Raw genomic sequence first — 26,647 nt, 5'->3', positions numbered from 1 at the left:
TCAGAGTGTTTCGTTTTATTACCACATTGAATTGGTAAAATTGTGTAATTTCCTGAAATCTCCCTAGACCATGTTTTTCTTAGTTCCTGAGCGGTGATGTCTTAGAGGTGGCTTAAGCGTCAGTTTTGAATAATGAAGTCGTCGGTTCAATTCCCGCTGAGGCAATTAAGAGAATTTTTATCATTTGCATCATTGATATGTCTGATGTATACTAAAATGACAAATGTTCAATTTCTCTCTATATTAGAATTTATACGACTTTCTTCACAGGTCAAAATTATGTCATCCGTATTCGGAATAGTACAGTTTGAACGAAGTCATCGTCCAGAAACGTCCAGAACTCGTTAACTCTAAAGGAGTGTAATCACATACTTCTAGAGATTGTATGAGATGTGCTGCCGCATCCATCATATTCGACTAATCTTTCTACGACAGACTAGCGCTTGTTTCGCTGCCTTTAACAGTAAATGTGTTTTGTAACATTCAATACCGATGAGGCTGTAGATCAGCAACTTCTTCAGTATTCGCGGATCAGCAACTTCTTCAGTGTTCTGCTATTAACGATAAATTCTGAAACTTGCTGAACGATCACACAACATTATTGAAGAAACTAGGCAACATACCATTATTTGAAATGTATTTTAGTGTTACGAAATACATGTTATAAAATATAGACAAAATGATCATAGCTTTCCCGACAATCTGATGACAGAACAATGAGAATATCGTTTGCTACTTTCTCGAAGCATGGTGACAATCTGATCCTGAAAACGAAAGTAGTATCCAGAATGAAACGGTCAAGAATATAACGAATCGCTTCGAGAAAAAATTTAAATGGCCTTTTGAGCTCAAATTGGGAAAGAACGATGCTGCGACCCAGATATTGAGATGTATGTTTGTAATACAAAGCAATACATTGCAGTGCATGTCCGATATACAGATTTATGAATCAACCATTATTTATGTATATAACAAGTGAAATGAATGCAAGTGTAGGACTATATCTACTGATATAATGGGCATAAATTACGTACCTACACACACACACACACACAAATTCTGTGCATCAAACACCAGGGTATGGATTCGATGTATTATATTACACGGAATCCAAATTTCAAAGCCTCAGGACGATTGTCAGTGTCAATTTCCTTTATCGGTGAAAGAGTTCAGCGAATTTGGACTGTTCATCGGACCCCAGGGTGTGAATTCGATGTACAAGATGTGTCCGGGAAGTGACGCGCCTTACTGACTGTGAAGCGACTGTATAGCGCACAGTGTTGCTACCGGTGAAAAGGAATTTGAGAGATCTTAAGCTTTCCAGGTGTGACTGTGTTAGTTGACTTCGTGCTCTCGGCAATTGAGGGAGTACTTCGGTGTAAACCACTGTGCAGTGACCTCATCGTACTTACGATGGAGAAAACATTACAGTAATCTTCCGCGTTGAAATTTTGTATGAAGCCAACCAAGACACCAAAGGAATCTTGCGACGTGCTGAAAGAAGTGTTTGGTGATGAATGCATGTCCTATTCACAGGCAAAGAAGTAGGACAAAACTTAAGAAGTAGGTCTGGGAAACGTAAACGACAAGTCCCGTTGCGAACGCCCCACAACATCACGAACGAAAGAAAATGATCAAAACGACTTCTTTTTGTTCCATCGAATAAAACTGGATCTTCAAGGACATCATCTGGGCTCTATGGACAACATCCAAGCTACCACGGCGGCTCTTCTAAAGGACGTCCCGGCTGAGGACTTTCAAAAGGCACATACAGCCGAGGGGCTGGCAAAAGTGTATTGATGCAAAAGGAATGTACTTTGAGAAATATTACGTTTTTGTATGTGTGAACTCAATAAATTGTCAGAGAAAATGAGGCTGCTTACTTTCCTGACAAACAATATATTTTCTTAAACGGAATCCAAACTTCAAAACCCGAGGACGATTAACGTTATCAATTCTTTTTTATGAGCAAAAACTTGATGAAATTTGGATGAGGAGTATAAGCGTTACACAGTTATACAAAAAAAAACAGACTTTCTGTTCAGCAGATTCCAGGCTATGGAATCGAGGTATTTTGTTAAACAAAATCAAAATTTCAAAACCCCTGAAAGATCGATCTTGTCAATGTTTTGTTAAAGGCGAAAAACGTAAGCGTCTTTTGATACTTAACATACACGTCATTTGGGATACTGAAGATACACGTGATCTTGCAGTTCCACCCACAAAGCAGAATTGACACGTTCAATCGTCATAGTATTTCGAAATTTGGATTATCTGTATCAAAATACATTGAATACACACTCTGTGTTCGCTGCATACAACTTTTTCTTGCACAGTTGTGTATCCTCTCTATCCAAAATGACTAAAGGTTTTCCCAGATAACAAGAAATTGACACAAAATATATTCCTCGACTTTCGAGAATTAGGATTCTATAGAACAATTCATCAAAACCATACCGTAAATTCCGGTACCCGTAACATTCATATTATTATTATTATTATTATTATTATTATTATTATTATTATTATTATTATTATTATTATTATTATTATTATTATTATTATTATTATTATTATTATTATTATTATTATTGTTTGTGTTTGTGTGTGTGTGTGTGGCCTGTTATCATAGGTCGTAAAATTTAACTACTTCACTGTTCCGTAACAATCAAGTCATGAAATTTTCTTACACTAAGTTGTAGATACTCGTGCTCTTCTTAGAACCAAAGTATTAGAGTTCCTACCGAGGGAATAGACTTGACTGTACATGAGATAACTTTTTAAGAGTGGACAATGTTCGAGGACGAGCAATTAGTTTACAAGAGAAATTTTTGATAAGATGAATTATTTTTAATAGAAACGTATAAGAACAATAATAATAATAAACGAATAACTTAATTACAATACTGATTAGGTAACCAATATGTTCCAATAAAGGAAAGAAATTGTTACTATCACAGGATTCGAATCCGGGTTGCTGAATTAAGCTGCTTCTTTGGCACTTTACCATACATTCCTCCTAAAATGATAAAGAAAAACTAGTAGTTACTGAAGATATCAAAGAACTATCTATTTCTACACGTTTTCATAGAATTCAAAAAATGTAAACGTAATTTTTGCTGTATTTTCTTATTCGTAAATTATAGGTTAAGGTGAGAATGTAAGTCGGGACCATCGTTAAACACGATGGCGTAGCAACAACTTGAAGAACGTTTCTGATATTTTCCCCATGGACGAAGGTCTATATAAATTGTTTTTTGTTAAGGAAGGAAATATCGATTAAGTCTTTGTGACATTCACATAAATAACGTCTGCTGATAGATCATCAATATCTTGTGTAGAGTCTTACATGCAACGACTGCAACTAGTTAATAGTTATGATTCAACAAATATTTTAAAACCAATGTTTACTAATTATTTATTTAATACTGCATAATAATTATTGCTGTGCCAAAATGGAATATATTACAAATATTTATTGTATGTCTAGTAACAAATATTTCCACCAAAAATATTGTATGAATATTTCGTGTTTATGATTCAGCAAATATTTAAAAACGAATGTTTACTAAATATTTATGTATTATTACATAACAATGCTTTCTGCTATGCCAAAATGGAATCTACTAAAAATATTTACTATATATATTTAATAGGAAATATTTACACGAAAAATGCTGTATGATTATTTTGTGCTTACATACATACATTCAAAAGCAATTTCATTCCCATCCGTAGATGGGCGGGCCGCAGAAGGTTATGCCTTCTCTCTGGCCAGAGATCGAAGAGAAAAGATGGATGGAAATCAGATGTGAGAAAAGATGGATGGAAATCAGAATTTTTAAGAGTTAGGAGGAGTATAAGATTCAGCCTTAATGGGCTGTATGGTCATTAATTATCGGAGCATAGCGAAGGGCGAAAACGTGTAGGGGGCGAGTGAGCTGCCAAGAAAACGAGGTTTAAGGAGGGTATATTAGCGGATAGTCTTGATATATGCGGCAAGCTGGATTATAGTCTGCTGTTTGTGCCTCTCTTTCATCGATTGCCAGCAGATGATCCACAGGTGGGAAGATGCGATGAGGAAAGGTAGGAGTCTGATCTAAAAGGTCTGCAACGATCGGATGAGCATTTGTAAGGTGGTGTAGGATATATCGGGTTCGGAGACGATAAATGTGAGTAAGGAGAAACGGCATTGTCGTTTGTTTATAGACTAGTGCGGTTGGTGTTCGGGGTGGCAGTGAAAAGGCTATTCGGATGGCTCGGCGTTCTAAGATCTGTAGGCGGTCATTGTAATATTGATTGGCTGAGAGCCAGGCGAGATGTACGTACGTGATTGCGGGGCGAAAAAATACTTCATACGTATAAAGTAGAAGGTTGGAATTTAAGCCCCAGGCAGCCTTTAAACGGCTCAGTAAATACAATCGCTTACGAATGTTTTGCTCAATAAGTCGTAATTGGCATCGTCAGGTTAAGTGGCTATCAAAATGCACGCCGAAGTATTTAATACTATTGCTAACAGGTATGGGTGAGCCCATGACGGTGATATGTAAACGGACCGGATTTCTAGAATGACAGTATTTATGTTTTTTTAGGCCCGAAGAGCGTCATTTGCGTTTTAGTTGGATTTATCTTTAGTTTCCATTTTAAGCACCAGGCGAGCAGATCGTCTATTGCAATTTGTAGCTGTGTTGATATGCGATCCACGGACGATCCCAGGGCAAGATAGGCCGTTTCATCAGTATATTGAAAGGCATGCATCGGTGAAGTTGGGAGAGGCATGTCTGAAATATATAGGATATATAAGAGGAGGAATAAAACTGACCCCTGTGGTACTCCAGCCTTTAAGGGAAAGGCAGTTGATTGTGCGTCAATGATCTGGAAGAAAGCTCGCCTATGAGATAAAAAATTGGAAATGAGGTGGACATATGGAAGAAGTAGAACCTTTTGAAGTTTATAAACCAATCCTTCATGCCATACCGTATCAAAAGCCCGTTCAATGTCAAAGGATATCAGCAACGGTGGAAGATGTTTATTATAGTGATTGGCGATCAGAGAAGAGAGTTTGAGGAGCTGATCTAAGGTGGCAAAAAATTGTCTAAAGCCGGCCTGAGTGACTGGAAGAATGTTGTGTCGTTCTATAAATGTATGAAGCCGTTTCACTATGATCCGCTCGAATGTCTTACTGAGTACTGTAGTCAGGCTGGTGGGTCTGTAGGAAGTGACCTCCGTGGGATTCTTCCCCGGTTTGAGAAATACAATGATTTTCGCTAATTTCCAGGCGGAAGGAAAAAAGCCCGTGATGAGAATGGCAGTGTAGAGGAGTGCCAGCAATCTATGAAAGAGAGGTGGCGCGCGTGACAACTGACGGTAGGTTATTGAGTCCACCCCTGGTGATGTGTTGCGCCTGTTAGAGAGAACGGAATGAATGTCTTCAGCAGTGATGGGTTGTAGGAGATGAGTGCGGACCGGAGGCTGAGGTGCGAAATTTGGTTCCAAAAGAGGCTGATGTGGAGTACCTGCTGCGGTGATTCGTTGGTGACTAGGATGAGCGAAAACTGGATCCATATGTGGTGTAAATACTGTTTGAAAATGGTCGGCGAAGGTTGGGGCAATATCTGCATCACACGCTGGAGCTGTATTATTGATGAGAAGTGAATATTTCGGTCTATTCGATTGAAAAGTAAGTGGTTTGAAGAGGGCCCAGAATTTTGTAGGGTTTTGTTCGTTGAGGAGGTTATTGCAGGAGGCGCGCCACAGGAGACGTCTTTTGGCTATGATATAAGAGTGGACCATACGTTGTAATTGTTTATGTAAATGGAAAAAATGGAGGTCCTTGGTGCGTCTGTATTCTGTAAGGTATCCCTGGGAGCGGACTAAAAGCGTACGGGCATATGGAGGGAGAGGGGGCCTGGACTGATGTGTTGTTTCTTTAGGAACTGAAAGGTCTGTGCCGTGAATAATAGCGTCGGTGAGCGTTTCAGTGAGTTGGGTGATGGCGTCTGAAGTAGTAAGATCTGTGGATGTACCAGCGAGTTTCTCCGTTATAAAGGTTTTATATTTTTGCCAGTCCGCCCTATGGAAATTGTATTGAGTAGTCGGTATAAAGGGAACGGCACCACGGCTAGGGCGATGAATGGTTAGTAGGACCGGCAGATGGTCGCCCCCGATGGCCCCCAGGACGTCGACAGTAGATATTGTGACCAGATTGTGAGAGACAAAGACTACATCGGGCGTAGTGTCTGTAAGCGGTCGAGTGGCTTGCGGTATGGGCATGAAGGATGCTTTAGTTGTCAGGAGAAAGTGTTCAAAACGTTGCTTTTGTTCTGCGTTGCGTGATGAATAATTAAGATCTGCCAGGACGACGTATGTATTAAAATGTGTATCCATGTATGTAAGAAAACGGTAGGGTAGCGGTTGAGTGGAGCGGCTGTAAATGGTGGCAACAGTGATAATTTTGTTGGCAGAGTAGACGGTGGTAATGACGCTCTCTGGGTATAAGGCAGGATGAATAGATGTGACATGTCGATATGGTAAGAAAGATCGAACGGCCAGTGCAGCGGCACCCCGTGCAACAGATTGCGGAAAATATGAGCGTAACAGATGATAGTGGGGAAAATAGTAAGGTTCTGTGAGTTTGAGAACGTTTTCGTTTAGTAGTATACAGTCCGCTTGACGAGCTGTTGCCAGTGTCTCCAGTAGAACCCGATTCTTTGGTAGTGAGCGGATGTTGCAATAGAGCAAGCGGATCTGTCGTCTGTCTTTCATTCCTTGATTAATGATGGCAGATCTGAATGAAAGTGGAAGTATGTTGATAAGCCAGAGTAAGTAGCAGCCATGTGAAGATGAAAAATATCCATGGCTGCTTTAGTGGCGTGGTTGAGTATGGCTTCTCTGGTATGGGAAGGTATTTTGGAGTACCAATGTAACAAATTGAAGTATATTCTCTACCGTTGGAGGCGGTAAGAGAGATGTTTGGGTGTCAGTGGATATTTGAGTGGCCGGATGAAGTCGGAGAGGTACGACTGTTTCCAGGTTATCAGGGAGCGGTTGTGGATTCTTCGGGCATCGGTATGAATACGTAGGGTGGGGATCATCTCATGTGTTAAAGGTTGCCGGCTGTTGTAGGTTTGGGCAGCTCTTCATTTTGTCGGACCCCTTGCAATGTGGGCACACCGTAGGTAATGTACATTTATTAGTGGAATGAGTGTTGTAGGAGAGACAATTCTCACACCGCAACGGAACTGGTGGTGGAGTGCGGGATGGTTCCACGCGGTGGTGGTAACGATAGATATATACTCCGTTGCGGAGGATATTGTCAATTAGATTCTGGTCGTCAGTGAGGATGCGTACCATGTATGTTGGCCCATTTGCGTTTTTGATTCTGATTGTCCGCTTTGGATGGAGACCTTCCTCCTTCAGTTCCTTCAAGATGTCCTGCTCAGTAAAAGTGGGATCAACAGCACGAATCACGGCCGATTGGAGAGCAGTGCGTCTGGGTGGTGGTGGTGTCTTCGAAGTGGTAGGCGTTAGTAGCTGGATTTTCGCGTCTGGCCCAAACATCGCCAGTCCTACTTTATTGATAAGTTGTTGATACAGTTTATCATTAGTAGTTTTGAAAATAATGCCGTTCTGGGTTTTGATAAGTTGTTTCAAATCTAGTCTAGTGCGGTAGCGCATTAGCTGTTGGTAAAACGATTTAATAGTTGCGTAAGCTGGGCTGACATTGGTGAACAGGATGTTGAAGATGGTGGGAGTGATAGGATTTGTGACACCAATGTCCATAACATTTTCGAGAAAGGTAGCTGGCGTAACTTGAGGAGAGTTGGTAATAGACGCACCGGGAGTAGGTTTAGGAGGAATCAATAAGGCTTCAGTGTAGGATAATCTGGCAGGAGAGCGGGAACGATCTCTATCACGAGGGGGCGAGCCCTCGGAGGATTGAGAACTATTAGGAGCTTTTGTACGCTTTTGCGACCGTGGAGCATCTCGCCGAGGTTCTCGCGGGGGTCCCATGAAAGTAGACGGAAATCCTTGGTGTTTAGCTTTAGTAGATGAAAAGTCCGGTATCTTTGGCATGGCGTCGGTGTAACAATGACGTCAGAAAGGCAAAGCCTTTCTTCGGTCAGGAGCCGTCGGAACAGAGGAGATAAAAGGATGAAACTTTTAAGTAGGAAGTCAGAGATTCAGAGAAAGGAAAGAATTTGGTGTATCGCAAACACCGGAGTGTTGTGCGTACCCGGCTAGGATTAGTAAGGTGCCTGATGTTTCGCAAACACTAAAAGTGCAGCGCCCCGTATAGGTTATGAGCGGACTGTGCAACCAAAGTTACTAGTTAGCAACAAGCCCTATCTAAGAAATTGTGCGGCTCGGACCGTGAGACCGATGTCGATTCTTGAAGAGAATCCTCCGCACGTTCTAAGATCAAACTAATCGAACAACAAGTAGCCTAGATAATATTCTCACGACAGATAGACCGATAGATGTCTATAGTAGCAGGGTCAGTATCCCTTGTGTTTACGATTCAGCAAATATTTGAATGCCAATGTTTACTAAATATTTATATGCTATTACATATCAATATTTACTGCTATGCCAAAATGGAATATACTAAAAATATTTCTTATATATTTAATAGGAAATATTTACACGAAAAATGTTCTATGAATAATTTGTATTTACGATTCAACAAATATTTGAAAACCAATGTTTACTAAATATTTATGTAATATTACATAAAAATATTTACTGCTATGCAAAAATGGAATATACTAAAAATATTTATTATATGTTTAGTAACAAACATTTTCACCAAAATGTTGTATAAATATTTCGTATTTATGATTCAGCAAATATTTGAAAACCAATGTTTACCAAATATTTACGTAATGTTGCATAACAATATTTACTGCTATGCCAAAATGAAATATACTAAATATATTTACTATATATTTAACAGGAAATATTTACAGGAAAAATGTTGTAAGAATATTTCGTGTTTATGATTCAGCAAGTATTTGAAAACCAATGTTTGCTAAATATTTATGTGCTATTACATAACAATATTTACTGCTATGTCAAAATGGAATATATTAAAAATTGTATTATATATTTAGTAGGAAATATTTACACGGAAAATGTGGTATGAATATTTGGTGTTAGTGATTCATTGAATAAATGAAAGAAAATGCCCAATAAATATTTTTGTTACATTATATGTAATATATATTATATGTAATATATTATATTGCTAATACAAAATTGAATATCCAATAAATCCAGTATTTATCATATATTTCACATAAAATATTTATACTAAAATTGTATGAATATTTCATGTTAGTGGTTCATTGAATATTTGATAGACAATGTTTAGCAAGTATTTGTCGTATTACATCATAATATTTTGTGCAATGCAGTAACTGAATATGCAAAAACTGTTTATTACATATTTAGTAGGAAATATTTATAAGAGAAATCTGTGAATATTCTATGTTAGTGATTCATTGAATATTTGAAAGATAATGTCCAGAATATATATATATATATATATATATATATATATATATATATATATATATATATATATATATATATATATATATATATATATATATTGTATTGCATTACAATAGGTACTTGTCTTCCATAATAGAAATTCCAAAAGCATTAATTATATATTCCGTTGGAAATAATTACACAAACAATAATGTACCCGCAATTGTTCATGGAACGTTTGAAAGATAATGTCTAGTAAATACATATGTTGAATTACGTTACAATATTTACTGCTATGCATAATTGAATGTACAGAAATAGTTATTATATATTGAGCTAAAATATTTACAAGAGAATTTTTTATGAATATTTCATGTTAGTGATTCATTGAATATTTGAAAGATAATGTCTAGTAAATATATATGTTATATTACGTTAAACTATTTATAGCTATGCTGTAACTGAATATGCAAATAATGTTTATATGTAGGAGAAAAATTAAACGTAAAATGTTGCATTAATATATCACGTTAGTGATTTTTTGAATATTGCAAAGATAATGTCAAGTTAATATTTGTTTTTGTTACATTAGAATATTTACTCCGTTGCTGCAACTGAGTACACAAAAGCCTTTATTATATATTTGGTATTAAATATTTATAAGAAATATTTTTGAATATTTCATGTTAGTGAGTCACTGAATATTTGAAGACAATGTATTTACATTACATTACAATATTTATTGCTATGCTATAAATGAATATAGAAATTATTTTTTATGTATTTAGTAGAAAACTTTCCCCAAAATATTTTGCATAAATTTTTCATGTTAGTAATTCAGTAAATATTTGTACTTAGATGTTTGGCATATATTTATGTTGTTACATTATAATTTATTCTCTAACTGAATATAAAAACAGTGTTTATTATATGTTTATTAGAAGATATATATGTGCAAGTGTTGTAGAGTATATTATGAGTAAACCATGTTTAGCAAAATTTATGTTTTACAACATTACAATATTTACAAGCCTGCCTAAATTAAGTATGCTAATATATTTGGATGTTTTATGAGATATATTTCATCGCAAATTAATATGAGTAATACATGTTACTGATTTCATGAATACTTCAAATGGAGTGTTTAATAAATATTTATGTACTATTGCATTACAATATTCACTCCAATGCCAAAATTGAAAATCTTGGAGATATTTCTTACTGATTAGTGGAAAATACTCGTACTCGAAAAATGTTTTATGATTATTTGACGTTGGTGATTCACTAAATATTTAAAAGATAATGTCTAGTAAATATTTAAGTCATTTTACATTACAATATTCACTGTTAGGCGGAAATTGAATATCCAAAAAATGTTAGTTATATGTTACGTAGGAAATGTTCACACGAAAAATATTATTTGAGTATTTAATGTTAGACATTCAATGAATATGTGAAGAGCAATGTTTATCAAATATTCCTTTTATAATAAATATTCACTGCTATGTTTTAATTTAACATCCAAAATATTTCTATAATTCGTAGAAAATTTTTTCACGAAAAACATTGTATGAGTATTTAATGTTAGTGATTCAGTGAACTTTGAAAGGCAATATGGATAATATAAATTAGTTACATTAAATTGTTTATTGAGAAATTCATTGAAACATTGTATTTTTCGAACTTCTGTTTTACATACAGAAGAGTACAGATCAGGGTCTCTGCAAGGAAACATTTGAGTTATAACGCTTTTGCTAAAGCCCAAGCCGATTTTACTTTGAGCTGTATCTATATCAACTCCTAATTTTAGATCGACCATTGGAAGCTTTGCGATTTGTGTTGTGTGGATGCCGCTTCAACGTAAATATAGTATAAGTTGCTTTACATTCAATTGCTTCAGATTTACAAGTTTGGATATCAATTTTTACAATATGTCACAATACAGTTGATAAAGATTCTTAGGAAATTCTTCCATCTTATCTTCCGGAAACCAATTTGATGGCAATGTTTAATTTGGACGAAACTCGGTTCGAAGTCGCAAATTGGAGCGTGTAAGCTCATTGTTTTATGTTTTATCTACTGCAATCAGAAGCATAAACGTAAGTTGAATTTTTAGTAAGATCAGATCACTATTTTATTTTTCTCCCTTTAAACCTTACGCACTTTGTTACAGGGAAATCAGATTCAGTATTACACAAGTTAGTTATTAAATGGACAGAAAAAGGACAATAGTACAAAACAAGACTTATGTCCTAGCGTTTTAATATAATCTTCCAAAGTCCTGATACTCTTGCGAATAAGGCGTCACTCGGATCTATCAAGAAATTAAGATACAAATTTTCAAGTATAAAATTTCACATAATCGTTAAAAGAGACAATTTCATGTAATTCTCATTCGGAAATTGGTACAACGATTTGTCGTCAGAAATGTTCATTTTTCGATAAAATGACTTAGCACATAAAGGAGGGATATGTAATATATTAGCTCCTACCGCCGCTATTCCTAAACACAAAGTAACACAAGGTTAGAGTTACTAACATGGAATCATTTCAAAATACCAAGGTAAAAGAACCAGCTATGGAGATCCTTAAATTTTGCTCCAATAAAGGATATGTTGTGGGAAATATGTCAAAATAGGAATTTGAATAAACCACTTAAGTTTCTCTTGCATTGAAGATTTAGTAGCTGATAAACTGCTACTACTGTGTGAAATTCGTTTGTTGCCTACTGCAATTTTAGTGATGTTTGTTGCATGCCGGGGCGTCATTAAGGGGGGACTAGGAGGGACAATTTCCCCCCTGAGTTTGAGATTTGTATAGTTTTTATCCATAAAATAGTAGTATATCAGTGAAAAACGTGAAATTTTACTTATATCAAGGGGTCTTGCCCCCCCAAGCAAAAACTGAAATGACGCTCCATGCATTTTTCTTCACACTTCCTTAAGAAATTGAATAAGGTGATGCATGTCTTTGGCCTTGCGGCAAAGAGTTAATCCTGTACTTTATAGTTTAGATCACGATATCTTGTAAAACGGAAATTGTAAATTTTCTGATCCAGTGGATGCATTTAAGTTACCATTCGCAATCAAATCCTATGGATTTCATGTAAACCAGAAATTCTTTACATTAGATAATTTTGGACGAAGAATCCTATATTGGGATAGGTCGCATTTGTATCTGTTTATCGGTTTTGGTAATTTACAAATATAAACTAGTGAAGGCAATGCAATTTATTTACACTTAATAGTAAATTAATATTCGAATTCAGAGATTGGATCCATAAAGCGTTATTTGAAACGGGATTTCATTCCATTTCGTCGTTTGGAAATTCTCGAATAGCGACTCAAGGTAAACCATGGAAAAGACAATTTTAATTGAATCCTGAAAAATTGCAAGCTAAACGCAAATTTTGCGAAGCGTCGCACACAGATACGAAATGAGGTTCACGACATATTGTAACGGTATTCACTGACTTCATACTCTGGACTCTATGAAGTATTTAAGGAATTCACTGACCAGAGAGAATGTAAAGCTTTGAAAAGGCGATAAATTGCCTAATTCCGTGTCGGCTTCCGTAAACACAACTTAGAATTTTTATTTTAGTTTCCAATATTCGATATCACAAACGAATTTTGCAATATAAAGATTAATGACGCAAATTTTGCTATTTGGTGATTATAATCCCCAAATTTTTTATGGTTCTACGTCTAATGGTTCTTTGATTTACGAAAATTAGTACAGCCGATGTCCGATGTAGGTGCGGAAATATTAAACATAACATAAAAGCTACTTTCGAAGAACATAAATGTGTTGGAAAAATTTTGATTTTCCCTAAAAGTATGTTTGAAAGTAACTCAAGAATCAATAATACCTTTGACTTAAGATATGGGTTTTCCAGATGATTTCTAACGATTAATAATTTTTCTCAGCGGTTCTAAAGGAGGCGTAGTTGCAAGGTGCCGCAATTACACAGAACCAAACTCAATCGCTTCATATACTGACAAAGAGGACGTTATATTAAGGGATGATGAATAAACTGAATCATTTTGACTGTAACTTCAACAGTATTGGTGAATAATAATTAGTTATTCTCACTTTTCAAGTAGTGTTTGGAATATTTATTGTTTCTTTGTATATTAGTAGCAACAATTGATGTTAGAGTTTTGCAGCGGATTTTTAGCTCTGTTTCAGCGGAAAAGGAAAAATCGATCTGGCACTAGTGTTTGCAGTTCCGAATAGTAGTGGTGCCACTCGATAGCGTTGAGGATATGAATGATTAGGAAGCGGAGTTGGCCGAAAGTTCGAATTTGGTGAGATTATGGTAAGTAATTCATACGTTTAATGGTTCTTTGATTTACGAAAATTAGTACAGTAGAAAGAATTCAAATACTCATAAGAAGATATACTAAAAACGGGAGAATTCGTCACTTTACCAAACACATGCGTGTATTTGAGGCCTAAATGGTTGGTTCTCACTTATGAGAGAGATTTGTGTTGTATTACCGGCAGCAACGCAAGTACCTGAATCCATTATGTGTTAAACTGTAGGTCGATATGAGATATTCTCATGATGATCACCGATGGTTACACTAAAGGGTCAACTTTACAACGCCCGCTCCAGCTGGTATACTCACTCAGAAACGAGAAATAACACTAATAATTTTATGAAAATGGATCAAAATTTACTTAACCTTAAGCCAACCCGGTCGTAACCCCACCCTACTTATTTCTACCTTACTCTACTCTACCATACCGTACTTTACTATACTTTTTAAAAGGGCCCTATTTATCGTTGCGCAGCAGGAGCGTGTCTAGTAAAGGTTACCCAAACTGAATAACATTTCAACAATAACTAATGGTGTTCATATTAGTTTTATACTTTTTTCATGGCTGTTTATTCTTCATCTAATTGAAGAAATGAATAAAATTTGCATTGATAAAATAATAATACAGAAATATTCTTATCCTTAAACAGTATTCGATCTGTGTGGAAAATGTACAGAGCTTGATTACGCTAGCCAGGATCAGAATACTATGCGTTCCTTATACTAGGTACAGAATATAAACCCTTGCTGAGTTTAGCAAATATAATGGTTCCGTATGACAACATTTCCAGTCCTTCGCCTAAAAGTTTTCTGACAAATATCTTTTTGGAATATTTTCTACATATATATTTAGTAAACATCAATTAGAGTGATTATGAATTACGTTGGGAGACAAATGGCTCACATGCTTACTTTCTTAATTCAGGATTCGATTACCAGTTTAATTTTAGATTTCTATGATAATCCTGCATCGTGAGATAATTGGGATGCTATTTAAATTAAGGGGTAGCAGATTCAAGTCGTGTAAATCATAAATATTAAAACTTGGAAGCCCCAACCTCGTCTCTTCTGTTCAAAGAATTTTAACTTAAAAAGTAGTAGAAAATTAATCGATCTGGCTCACATTAAAACATATGAGGCCAACTTAGGATCCCCTGTGAAATCGAGCACTTTGAACCTTCGACCCACGGTCTTTTATGACCTCCATTTTAGGGGTGTATTTGTTCCCTTTTATGAGCACTTTTAGGGGATGTACTCGTTCTCTTTTATGAGCACTTTTTAGGGGTGAATTCGTTCTCTTTTATGAGCATATTTTCCAACCCCTATTTGAACATAGCAGAAATTACACTGAGACTATGAACACACAGCAGAGCAGATAATACATAAGACTCGTTCTCTTTTATGATCACTTTTTCAACCCCTTATTTTACCATAGCAGAGAATACGAACAAATACTAGAGCAGATAATCTTTAAGGGGAAGACTCGTTCCCTTTTATGAGCATATTTTCCAACCCCTATTTTAACATAGCAGAAATTACACAGACTACGAACACATAGCATAGCATAAGACTACGTAACATAGCAGAGGTGTATTCGTTTTCAACCCCTTAGCATAAGACTATGTAACATAGCAGAGCTAATACAAGAGTATGGCTTATTTTCCAACCCTTATTTTAACATAGCAGAAATTACACTGAGACTACGAACATATAGCAGAGACAACGTAACAAAGCAGGGATGTACTCGTTCTTTTTTATGAGTACATTTTAAGGGGTGGACTCGTTCTCTTTTATGAGCATATTTTCCAAACCTTATTTTAACATAGCAGAAATTACACTGAGACTACGAACACACAGCAGAGCGGAGAATACATAAGATTCGTTCCACCCGTATTTGAACATAGCACAGCAAATAACAGAGCATGGCTCATTTTTCAAACCTTATTTTACCATAACAGAAATCATACAGAGACTACGAAACATAGCGAAGATTAAACATAGTCCACTTAAGGTGTGTATTCGTTCTCTCTTATGAGCACATTTTAGGGGTGGATTCGTTCTCTTTTATGAGCATATTTTCCAGCCCTTATTTTAACATAGCAGAAATTACACTGAGACTACGAACACACAGCAGAGCGGAGAATACATAAGATTCGTTCCACCCCTATTTGAACATAGCACAGATAATAACAGAGCATGGCTCATTTTTCAACCCTTATTTTACCATAACAGAAATCATACAGAGACTACGAAACATAGCGAAGATTAAACATAGTCCATTTTAGGGGTGTATTCGCTGTCTTTTATGAGCACATTTTAAGGGGTGTACTCGTTCTCTTTTATGAGCACTTTTTAGGGGTGAATTCGTTCTCTTTTATGAGCATATTTTCCATCCCCTATTTTAACATAACGAACATAGCATCGTTTCCAACCCCTATTCGAACTTAGCAGAGAATACACAAAACTACTCCAACACTTATTTTAACATAGCAGAACTAACAAAAGACTATGACTTTTTCTAACTCCTATTTTAACAGCAGAAATTACATAAGACTACGAAACATAGCAGGGGTGTATTCTTTCCCTTTTATTAGCATTTTTTCAACACAGCAAACAATGAACATAGCAAAGGGGTACGAACACACAACAATTTAACATAGCAGGGGTGCATTCGTTCCACCCCTATTTAAACCTGTTACATAGGCTACTAACACAATAATGAGGGTGTACTCGTTACCTTTTGTGATCCTATGTTGTATTCATTCCACCCCTATTTTAACGTAGCACTGATTTCGTTCCCAATCCCTAATTTAACATAGCAGAAATGACATAAGCATGTCCCCAAACTACTGACCATCGAGAACAGAGGTCAAACTCAAAAACGGAGTCACATTTAGTAATAGGTCATCAAAGACCACATGTCCCAAAAATTTTGACCATCGAGGTCAAAGGTCAAAATACTTAAAACCTAATAACTCGAAAACGGAGCCACATATTGAGGTGCTGTTTCCACATTTAGTAATAGGCCATTAAAGACCACAAGTCCCAAAAGCACTGACCTTCAAGGTTTAAGGTCAAAATACTTAAAACCTAATAACTAGAAAATGGAGCCACATATTGAAGTGCGGTTTCCATATTTAGTAATTGGTCATCAACTACTACAAGTTCCAAAAATACCGACCATCGAGGTCAAAGGTCAAAACTCGAACACGAAGCAAAATATTAAGGTGCTGTTTCCGACTACTACATGATCAAAAATACCGACCATCGAGGTCAAAGGTCAAATTTTTAAGCCTTAATAACTCAAACAAAGCCTTGTGACCTATTCAGTTTTGTACCGCAGAGAGAAGTAAAGAATGAATAAATATGACTGGCTTACTTCGAGAAAGAAAGCAGAGATTTGCAATTTTAACTAGCTGAGAATTTTAAATCATCTTGTACTATTTTAAGATACGAAAGGATAAATTTGAATGACCTATTCAATTTTATACCAACGAGAAATACCATTTTTATCTAGGTCAGAATTTTATATCATTTTGTACTACTGAAATCAACAAAAAACCAAAGAAGGATAATTTTAACTAACTCAGACTTTTATACCATTTTGTACTACCCCAATAAACGAAGGAATACCAGAAAAAAGTGATGAATGAATAAAATTTAGGTGGATTATTTTTTGTATCAACTGGAAAAGAGAAGAAGAGCTACTTTAACTAGCTCATTATGTACTGTTTAAACAAACGAAAATTGACCATTATGTAACTTTTGAACTACTGAAATGTTCTATTTTTTGAATCAATCAGAAAAAAACGAAGAAGGGTCATTTTAACAAGTTCGTAATATCTGTAACGAAAGAATAATTTCGATGTTTTATTTTTTATACCAACGAGAAAAAAATTAACAAGTTAAATATACGAAAGAATAAATTTAAGTGACCTATTCAATTTTGTACCAATGAGAAATGCCATTTTAACTGGCTCAGAATTATATATCTGGGATAAATTTGAGTGGTCTAAAAAATGCGAAGGACTATTTTATATAATAATACTACTACTGAAATAAACAATTGAGTATTTAGTTTTATACCACGGAGAAAAAGAAAGAAATGCCATTTTGGAGTATTCAAATAAACAAAGGAATAAATTTGAGTGATTTATTATTTGTGTCAACTCTAAAAAGGACCATTGTAACTAACTCAAAATCTATTAAAAAAGTAATGTATTTGAGTGAGCTATTTAATTTGAAAAAACAAAGGAGGATCATCTTAAGTAGCTCAGTATTTTATACCATTTTGTATTCTTTCAACAAACAAAAGAATATATTTATATTGACCAGAATTATAAGCAAAAAGGACAATTTTAACTAGTCCGAATTTTATAACATTTTAAACTAGTCTAATAAACGAAGGCATAAATATGAGTGAGCTATTTAATTTTGTAGCAGCCAAAGGAATATTTTAACTACTCAAATAAACGAAACAAAATTGTACTAACCAGAAAAAGCGAAGAAGGCCCAATTTATGTACCTTTTTGTACTACTTAAAGAAACGATGAGATAAATTGGAGTGGCTTTTTTTTCGTACTAGCCAGGAAAACCGAAGAAGGCCCAATTTCGCTAATTCAGAATTTATGTACTTTTGGTACTATCCCATGAACGAAAGAACAAATTTGGGTGTTCTACTTTTTATACCAAACATAGAAGACCCATTTTATACTACTCAAATAAACGAAAAATAAGATTGTGCTAACAAGAAAAAGCGAAAAAAGACCATTTTAACTAGCTCAGAACTTATATACGTTTTGCTTAGGTGTCCACCGAGAAAAAACAAGAAATACAATTTTATCCCGTTCAAATAAATGAATATTTAGTTGTACCAAGCAAAATAAGAAAAAGAAGTGAAGAAGGAATAAAATTTCGATGGACTATTTTCTTATGTACCAACAAAAATGGAGCAAATTTGAGTGGAATACATACTTTTGTACGAAAGATAAAAAAGAAACCGAAGGAGGAATAAATTTGGGGGGACTATTCAGTTTTGTACTAAGCAGAAAAAACTGAAGAAAGAATAAAATTTGCACTAAAAAGCGAAGAAGGTAGAATTTAAATAGCTCAGTAATTATGTACATTTTGTACTACTAATATAAACGAAGGAATAAATTTGGATGTTCTTTTTATACTAATCAGAAGAAAACGGAGAATGGTCGTTTTATTTAATTTTGTAGCACTCAAATATACAAAGGTATAAATCTGTGTGACCCCTTCAGTTTTGTACTAAGCAGAAAATTTGTTGGCTTTTTAGAAAGACCATTTTATCTTTTGTATTACTCAAATAAAGAAACCTATTCAGATTTGTCGGCTTATTAAAAAGCGAATAAATTTCTATGTTGTACTTTTTGCGCTATCATTTTTTGTGCTCTACAAATAAACGAAGGAAAAGCAAAGAGAGACTATTTTTAACTAGCTTAGAATTATGTGCCTTTTGTAACGAAGGAACAAATGTGAGTGGTCTATTTGTGTGTTAATAAGAAGGAAGATCATCTTAACTAATCCTTCTCCTAGTAGATCAACAGTATGGCATTAACGTTAAACGAAAGAAACGAATTGCGACTTTCATTTTCGAATACATACGGATTAGAGCAGACTTAAGAGGACCAAGCATTATTTTAAACTCGTATTCTAGCCAACAATTAGAAACTCACTAGTAGAGCATCGATTTATCGTTTGCAGTAAATCTGTTATGCTTTAGAAAACAAAATCCATATTGCAGTATAACTTTAAAAACATACTCTTATGACCAGTTTTTATACAACAATCGGAGAATCTGTAAAATATTCTTTGTTGTGTAAAATTAGATCTAAACAGTCTTGTATTGGATCCACTCATCAATATAGTAGTTAAAAGATAATTGCTTCCAATCTCGTAATACCCTGTAAACATTTATCTGAACAATAAACAAATTCAATTAGATAGTTAGCAAAAAAATTGGCAAATAAATTAGTTGTGAGTTTTTGATTGTACACCTCTTTCTCTTTTAATTTAACCTTAAATCTGAGAAATTGGATGGTATAAATGTGTTAAAAGATCTAAAAGCTTCCTTCTTAACTCTTTGCCCTTCACAACATAATCCCTAAGTACATTGTCGCACAATGGTGGTGTAATTGGTTCAGCACTAGCTAATTGTTATCGGGTAAGTTTTATATTTACCTAATAACTCTCTCAGAGATCATTATTGCTGGTAGATTAGAAAATGTACACTACAATACACCTTTAAAACTCTTGTGCAGTGTAACCTATTTAAAAAGTTTTTGTTCTTGTAAAACCTACTCTCATTCGAAAAATAAACTGCACTGTTACATACTATTATTATTTTATAACTACAGTCCAATACCGCTATTAATTGGAAATTCTTACACAATGTATCATTCTTGTAAAACCTCCTATTAATCGGGGAATTCTTGTTATCGAAGTATAATGTAATACCACCTAAATTCTCTTAAGTCTACTCCAAATAAGCATAAGGAGAAAGTAGTATTTATTGGTGTTTAATATAGCCCTTTTATGTCACTTTTTTGCCAAGATGGATTATTCTGTATGTATAGCTTTATTGTGAGAAAAACATTTTTTATTCTTTTTCACCAAGTTTCCAAATACTGCCAGGTCAAACAGAAGGGTATCAGGAGATACCGCAAAAGGCCAGTTTTACCACATCGTGTAAAGCAACCAAGTAAATCTGCAATCTGGATACTTGGCCTGAACTCGCACCCATGATTCCAAAACTGTAGTAGCTCATCCAAGGTGTCCTGCGTTCCCCCATAGCAAAAGAAAGTTGTCACAGTATAACTACTACCCTTAGTTTTCATGTCAAAAACGGTAGCTGATTGGAAAAGAGAACGGTGTGCAGTTAAACGAGTAACCAACGACAGAAAATCTATCTTCATATCTACCTGCGATAAATGCTTAACAAATTCTACCATATGCCATTTGTTATAGCGACTATTAAACAAATATCTATCCATCGAATAATTGTAACCACATCGTTATAGTGGGCATTGTGCTCAACAAAACATAGCTGTATACCATTATTCAACGGAAAATATCTAAATGTAGACCTAGAATAAGCGAAGCGACAATTACGTTGTACCACAGGGAAATGAAAAACATCGGCCATGGTAAAACACATAAGAAAGCAAAATAATACCAAACAATTTGTACTTATACTCTAAAATTCAAAACAGTAATTCACACAACCAAGTATGTGTTAAAGCTTTTAGTCGTTAATATAAAAGTAAAGAAGCGAACAAATTTCTGCTTGGTACAAAACTAAATATTCTATCCCAATTTATACCTTCAGGTATTTGAATGTTTTTCTCGGTGGTACCAAATAGTACAAAATCGTATAAAATACTCAGTTTCTTACAATGGTTTATTTGAGTAGTACAAAATGATATGAAATTCTGAGTTAGCTAAAATGGTCTTTCTTTGCTTTTTTTCCTGCATTTATTTAATATACAGAAGTCATACAATAGTAATACAGACGGTACATAAATTCTGAGCTAGTTAAAATGGACTTTCTTCTCTTTTTTCTCTTTAATACAAAAGCAAAGAAACCAGAGAAATTTATTCATTCTCCATCCTTTTCGCCGCTTGGTAGAAAAGGAAATAGGGCACTAAAATGCATCTTTTTCTGCTTGATACAGAAAAACAGAACATCAAAATTTGTTCTTTTCTTTATTTGAGTAGCACAAAAGGGACATTTTCGTTTGTTTAAAAATCCTAAGCTAGTTAAAGTGGCTCTTCCTCACTTTTCCAAGCTGGTATAAAAGAATATATTCCATCTAAATTTTATTAATTCTTCACTCCTTTTTTGCCCGGTACAAAACTAAATTCCTTCGTTTATTTGAGTAGTGCATTTCCCTACATTTGTTTAAACAGCACACGATAATATAATAATAAAAAAGTTTATTAAAATGGCATACCTTGTTCGTACATATGCCACTCAAATTCATTTATTCTTCCCTTTGACCTCTAAAATAATAATAATAATGAATTAAATGTTAATTATCCATTTTTAACACAGTCTCTCTTTATCTTTACTTAATTAAAAACTAGCGCTTTTACTAATACTGTATTTACCCACATGGAACTGTCTCAAAATTATCGATTCGTTTTCCTTTACTAGCTGTAACCTGATAAATTCTAAGATGTGGATAAAGTTATCATGCTTATTGGGGGGTGGGGTAATTTCCAAGTAAAGTTGCCGGATAAAACAGAAGATCGAGAGAATTGAATTTCTATCCAGCAGAAGTGTTATTTAAAGCAGGGAAATACAAATATTAATCTTGCTGCTCTTGGTCTAAAATGCAAGAAATGTATGCCGAAGACCGTAGAAGAAAGAATTTGTTTTCTAATTTCTGGAGTGAGGCTAAGAAGCTTGTTTGTTGTATAAAAGGTGGTCATAAGAGTATGTTTTTAAAGTTATACTCCAATATGGATTTTGTTTTCTAAAGCATAACAGATTTACTGCAAACGATAAATCGATGCCCTACTAGTGGGTTTGTAATTGTTGGCTACAATACGAGTTTAAAATAATGCTTGGTCCTCTTAAGTCTGCTCAAATCCGTACGTATTCGAAAATGAAAGTCGCAATTCGTTTTTTTCGTTTTACGTTAATGCCATACTGTTTTACGTTAATGCCATAATACCATACCGTTGCCATCTACTCGCAGAAGGATTAGTTAAAATGATCTTCTGATTGATACACAAATAGACCACTCAAATTTGTTCCTTCGTTACAAAAGGCACATAAATTCTAATTTAGTTAAAAATGGTCTCTCTTTGCTTTTCCTTTGTTTATTTGTAGAGCGCAAAAAATGATAGCGCAAAAAGTACAACATAGAAATTTATTCGCTTTTTAATAAGCCGACAAATCTGAATAGGTTTCTTTATTTGAGTAATACAAAAGATAAAATGGTCTTTCTAAAAAGCCAACAAATTTTCTGCTTAGTACAAACCTGAAGGGGTCACACAGATTTATACCTTTGTATATTTGAGTGCTACAAAAATAAGTAAAATGACCCTTCTTCGTTTTCTTCTGATTAGTATAAAAAGTAGAACATCCAAATGTATTCCTTCGTTCATTTTAGTAGTACAAAATGTACATAATTACTGAGCTATTTAAATTCTACCTTCTTCGCTTTTTAGTGCAAATTTTATTCATTCTTCAGTTTTTTCTGCTTAGTAAAAAACTGAATAGTCCCCCCAAATTTATTCCTCATTCGGTTTCTTTTTTGTCTTTGGTACAAAAGTATGTATGCTACTCAAATTTGCTCCATTTTTGTTGGTGCAAAGAAAATAGTCCATCGAAATTTTATTCCTTCTTCACTTCTTTTTCTTATTTTGCTTGGTACAAAACTAAATATTTATTTATTTGAACGGGATAAAATGGCATTTCTTGTTTTTTTCTCGCTTGATACCTAAACAAAACGTATATAAATTCTGAGCTAGTTAAAATGGTCTTTTTTCGCTTTTTCTGGTTAGTCGAAAGGTATATACATTCTGAGTTAGCTAAATTGGACCTTCTTCGATTTTTCTGCTTAGTACGAAAAACAGGACACTCAAATTTATCCCTTCATTTGTTTAAATAGTACAAAAAGTACATGAATTGGGCTTTCTTGGCTTCTTCTGGTTAGTACAATTTTCTTCTTCGTTTATTTGAGTAGTTAAAATGATCCCTTGGTTGCTTCAAAATTAAATAGCTAACTCATATTTATGACTTTGTTTATTAGACTAGTTTAAAATGATACAAAATTCGGACTAGTTACAATGGTCCTTTTTGCTTTTTTCTGCTCAATATAAATATATTCTTTTTTTTGTTGAAATAATACAAAATGGTATATAATACTGAGCTACTTAAGATGATCCTCCTTTGTTTTTTTTCAAATTAAATAGCTCACTCAAATTAATACTCAAATTAATCATTACTTCGTTTAATAGATTTTGAATTAGTTAAAATGTTTTTTTTTAGATTTGACACAAATTATAAGTCACTCAAATTTACTCCTTTGTTTATTTGAATACTCCAAAATGGCATTTCTTTCTTTTTCTCCGTGGTATAAAACTAAATACTCCATTCTTTATTTGAGTATTAGCATTATATAAAATAGTCCCCCTTCTCATTTTTTAGACACTCAAATTTATCCCTCCGTTAGTTTAAAGAGTACCAAAGGTATAAAATTCTGAGCCAGTTAGAATGGCATTTCTCATTGGTACAAAGTTGAATTGGTCACTTAAACTTATTATTTCGTATATTGAGCTAGTTCATTTTTTCTCGTTGGTATAAAACGTTGAACATCGAAATTATTCTTTAGTTACAGAAATTATGAGCTTCTTAAAATGACCCTTCTTCGTTTTTTTTCTGATTCATAAAAAAATAGAAAATTTCAGTAGTTCAAAAGTTACATAATGATCAATTTTCGTTTTTTTAAACAGTACATAATGAGCTAGTTAAAGTAGCTCTTCTTCTCTTTTCCAGTTGGTACAAAAGACAATAATCCACTTAAATTTTATTCATTCTTTGCTTCTTTTTTTCTGGTTGTTACAAAACAAAATACTCTATTTCTTCGTTTATTACAAAAATTCTATTCCTTCGTAGTTTATTAATATACTACGTTTATTTCGTAGTATTACAAAATGGTATTAAGTCTGAGTTAGTTAAAATGATCCTTCTTCGTTTTTGTTTATTTCAGTAGTACAAAATGATATAAAATTCGGAGCTAGATAAAATGGCATTTCTCGTTGGTACAAAATTGAATAGGTCATTCAAATTTATCCTTTCGTTAAGTTAAATAGTAGAAGATGATTTAAAATTCTCAGCTAGTTAAAATGGCATATCTTTGCTTTCTTTCTCGAAGTAAGCCAGTAATATTTATTCATTCTTCACTTCTCTCTGCGGTACAAAACTGAGTAGGTCACACAGGCTTTGTTTAAAGTTATTAAGGCTTAAATATTTGACCTTTGACCTTAATAATCAGTACTTTTGGAACATGTAGTAGTTGATGACGTATTACTAGGTTTGGAAACATCACCTCAATACGTTGTTCTGTTTAAGAGTTATTCGCGTTTAAATATTTGACCTTTGACCTCGATGGTCAGTACTTTTTATCATGTAGTAGTTGGAAACAGCACCTCAATATGTGGCTCCGTTTTCGAGTTATTAGGTTTTAAGTACTTTGACCTTTGACCTCGATTGTCATTATTTTTGGAACTTATAGTAGTTGATGACCAATTACTAAATGTGGAAACACCACCTCAATATGTGGATCCTTTTTCGAGTTTGAGCTTTGACCTCGATGGTCAATATTTTTGGAACTTGCAGTAGTTGATAACCAATTACTAAATGTGGAAATAGCACCTTAATATGTGGCTCCGTTTTCGAGTTATTAGGTTTTAAGTATTTTGACCATTGACTTCGAAGGTCAATACTTTTGGGACATGTGGTCTTTGAAAACCTATTACTAAATGTGACCCCGTTTTTGAGCTTGACCTCTGTTCTCGATGGTCAGTAGTTTGGGGACATGCTTGTGTCATTACAGCTATGTTAAATTAGGGGTTGGGAACGAAATCAGTGCTACGTTAAATAGGGGTGGAACGAATACAAAATAGGGTCACAAAAAGTCACGAGTACACCCTCATTATTGTCTTAGTAGTCTTTGCTATGTAAGATGTTTAAATAGGGGTGGAACGAATACACCCCTGCTATGTTAAATAGTTGTGTGTTCACACCCCCTTTGCTATGTTGATTGTCTGCTATGTTGAAAAAACTGCTCATAAAAGGGAATGAATACACCCCTGCTATGTTTCATAGTCTTATGTAATTTCTGCTATGTTGAAATAGGGGTTGGAAAACAAGTCATAGCTTTGTTAAAACAAGGGTAAGAGTAGTTTTATGTGTTCTCTGCTATGGTAAAATAAGGGGTAGAAGAAATGCTCATAAAAGAGAACGAGTCTTATGTATTATCTGCTCTGCTGTGTGTTCATAGTCTCAGTGTAATTTCTGCTATGTTCAAATAGGGGTTGGAAAATATGCTCATAAAAGGGAATGAGTTCACCCCTAAAAAGTGCTCATAAAAGAGAACGAGTACACCCACTAAAAGTGCTCATAAAAGGGAACAAATACACCCCATAAATGGATGTCGTAAATGACCGTGGGTCGAAGGTTCAAAGTGCTCGATTTCCAAGGGGCTCCTGAGTTGGCCTCATATGTTTTAATGTGAGCCAGATCGATGCATTTTCTACTGCTTTAAAAATAAAGTAAAACAGTAAAATTTAACTTATGCGTTGATGTTTATTATGTGCAAATAATACCACTTCCTTCTTCCGACCAACAATACCTTGAATTATCTAACCAAGTTGCTGTTTTTTTTTTTTTTTTGCAAGATTTTACATTTTTCTTCAATAAGGTTAAATGTTATTACCCCAAATCACTCATAAATTTTACTGGTAAAATTGATTAGACTACACTTTACGTTGCATATGTAAGATCTCGTTATTTACTTCACGAAATATAGCTGAGCCAGCGAAAGAGGTTAGAAGCCCCCAGTGGTAGTTGATTTCTACCTTTATCACAATTTAGACAAAAAATAATAAAATAAGACAAAGAATACTCTTGACAGCCGAAAAACTAGGTGTTGAAGTCACTGTGCAAACCAAAGTAAATTTTTGACATTGATTAATTTCTGTCAGAACTGAAGATAAGGTGAAAATAATGTTTTTGATGCAGAAAGTGATTGTAGTTGTTTGGTTTCTTTTAGAGTTTTAAGAGGGATCCT

Source organism: Thermobia domestica, chromosome 9, assembly GCF_964235325.1.
Source record: "Thermobia domestica chromosome 9, izTheDome1.hap1.1, whole genome shotgun sequence".
Classification (NCBI taxonomy): domain Eukaryota; kingdom Metazoa; phylum Arthropoda; class Insecta; order Zygentoma; family Lepismatidae; genus Thermobia; species Thermobia domestica.
Note: the sequence above shows the minus strand (reverse complement) of the source record.